This window comes from Balaenoptera musculus, chromosome X, assembly GCF_009873245.2.
Source record: "Balaenoptera musculus isolate JJ_BM4_2016_0621 chromosome X, mBalMus1.pri.v3, whole genome shotgun sequence".
Classification (NCBI taxonomy): domain Eukaryota; kingdom Metazoa; phylum Chordata; class Mammalia; order Artiodactyla; family Balaenopteridae; genus Balaenoptera; species Balaenoptera musculus.
This window is the reverse complement of record NC_045806.1, coordinates 110,592,620-110,595,349: the sequence shown is the minus strand read 5'-3', so window position 1 is coordinate 110,595,349 and position 2,730 is coordinate 110,592,620.

Genomic DNA, 2,730 nt, shown 5'->3' with positions numbered 1-2,730 from the left:
AGGAGGGCATCCACACATGGGAGCGGCCAGGCATGGGTTGTCAGAGCCTGAACGGGGTGAGAAGGTTGTCCATTCCTGGGTGATGAAGGCATGCATGGATGAGCAGCCTGGTGTGGGGTGCTGGAGCCCATGCAGGGTGAGAAAGGAGTCCACAAAGTAATAATACAAGGGGAAAAAGAGTAGTTTCACAGTGGAAAACCTTAACCAAGTGATGGAAGTGAACATCGTCAGTAATAGAATACATTGAAATCATGTGCCCCCTGATAGGATGCAATGAGAAGTCGAAAGCATCACTTCTATGACAACTGTGCCAAAAATGCATAACCTGAACCTAATCATGAGAAAACATGAGACAAACTCAAATAGGGGACACCTACATAACTAGCCTGTAGTACTCAAATGTGTCAGAGTTTTTAGATTTAATTAGAATTATTTTAACATGGAAAATAATTGTAACAAATATAGTAGACAAGGGATTAATAGATTTAACGTATAAGAAACTCATACAAATAGAGAAGAAAAACTTAAAACTTCAAGAGAAAAGCAATTGCTTTGTACTCACTTGAGGGATTTCATTTCTCCAACAAATCAGGCTGACAAAGACTCAGTTCTTTCATAGAACCCTGCACTTTTCCTTCATTGTACGGTTTCCTTCACAACGGTTATTAAGGAAATATTTACGTGTCTTTGTATTTAATGTCTGTCTCCCACATTAGACTGTAAGCTCAAAAAAGGCACTGATTTTTTTTGCCTGTTTTTTGTATATCGCTGTGCCCTCAGTATTTAGTAGAGTGCTTGGTGTATAGTTCTTGGTCAATAAATATTGGTTGATTGAATAAATGCTGAGGAGAGAGAGAGACCATCCTATAAGTTATTTCGAGAAAGAGGCCTCTTGCATGACGGATACAGTGGGCCAGCCACAATGTACCCCAGGAGCCAGTGGGGATGGGAACAGTCCCATTCACCCATCTGTTTTGAGTCAGGCCAAAGACAAGGGTAGGTCTAGCTATCTGCGTAACTGTGGAAAACTGGAACCCCTCAGCAGAAACCTTCACAATGCTGGCACCTAGGGCATGGAGAAGCTGTCTGCCTGCCAACAGGAGATCCAGCCTGAGAACTTGGCAGCCTCAAAGCCTCACCCGGAACTGACACACATCCGGAAGAGTCCACCACAGAAGTTGTCTTTGCCCTGCAGCTTCTGGCAGGGATCCAGGGTCACCATGCCACAGCTCTCTCTCTCTCTCAGGGCCCAGATGAAAAAGGGGGCAATTGCCCAACAGAGTGTCTGCTGGGATGTCCGCAAGGATGAGCCCTTACAGAGGTCCGCCTTTCTTACCTCGTATTCAGAAAGGAGGTCTGGCCCTGAGCCTTTTCTAAGTAGTCGGGAGTGGAGAAGGGGAAGCCTTCCAAGCAGAGAGAAAAATAAGTAAAGGCATAAAACAATGATACACATTGGGATCTAGAAGTAGTTTGACATGACTGAAGCTTTGGGGAGGAGACGTAGCGAAGCAAAAGATGAGGTTCAAAGGGCGAAAGGCCGCCTCTTGGACGGCTTACCAAGGAAGCCGAACTTTATCCTGCAGGCAATGCAAAGTGACCAAAGACTTTCATGCTGTGACATTTTCACTCTGAATGCCAGGTGGAGAACAGTATGAAGTGAGAGACAAGCTAGGCAAAAGGCTTTAAAATGGTCCAAAGTGTAGTAAAGGCTCCAACTAGGGTAAAGCTAGTGAGTACAAAGAGAAAGAGTCGATTAAGAGAGTCTATCATACAGAGTGAAGTAAGTCAGAAAGAGAAAAACAAATACCGTATGCTAACACATATTTATGGAATCTAAAAAAAAAACGTCATGAAGAACCTGGGGGCAAGATGGGAATAAAGCTGCAGACCTACTAGAGAATGGACTTGAGGACATGGGGAGGGGGAATGGTAAGCTGGGACGAAGTGAGAGAGTGGCATGGACATATATACACTACCAAATGTAAAACTGATAGCTAGTGGGAAGCAGCCGCATAGCACAGGGAGATCAGCTCGGTGCTTTGTGACCACCTAGAGGGGTGGGATAGGGAGGGTGGGAGGGAGGGAGATGCAAGTGGGAAGAGATATGGGGACATATGTATATGTATAACTGATTCACTTTGTTATACAGCAGAAACTAACACACCATTGTAAAGCTATTATACTCCAATAAAGATGTTAAAAAAAAAAAGAGAAAGAGAACATGTAGATTAGAGGTGAGGGGTGAAATGGGGTAACAAATCTAGGCTGATGGTACTTTCACTGAGGTAGGCAATATAAGCAATGAGATTTGTTTGGACACGTTGAACTTGAGGTGTCCAGTCATTGGATACACAGGTCTGGAGCTCAGAAAAGAAGCCGAGGCTGGAGATACAGATTTGGAAATCATTAACATATAACTGAAGCCTTGACAGGAAATGGGATCACCACAGACGGTATAGCATGACAGCCAAAAGCCAAGGAGAGAGCCTGGAGAATGACCAATGATTAAAGGACGGTCGGAGTCAGAGGAGAGAGCAAAGGAGACTGTGAAGTTGGAGAAAATAGAGGTTCTATCTCTTAAGTCAAGAGAGAGCTGATTTTTGAGACATGGGGAGGGGTCAATAGTGTCAAATGGCATTAGGAAGTCAAGCAGTGTGAGGGCTGAAAACAAGTGATTGAATGCAGTAATTAGGAGGTTATTGGGGACATTTCCTAGGGTTGTTCCTGGCA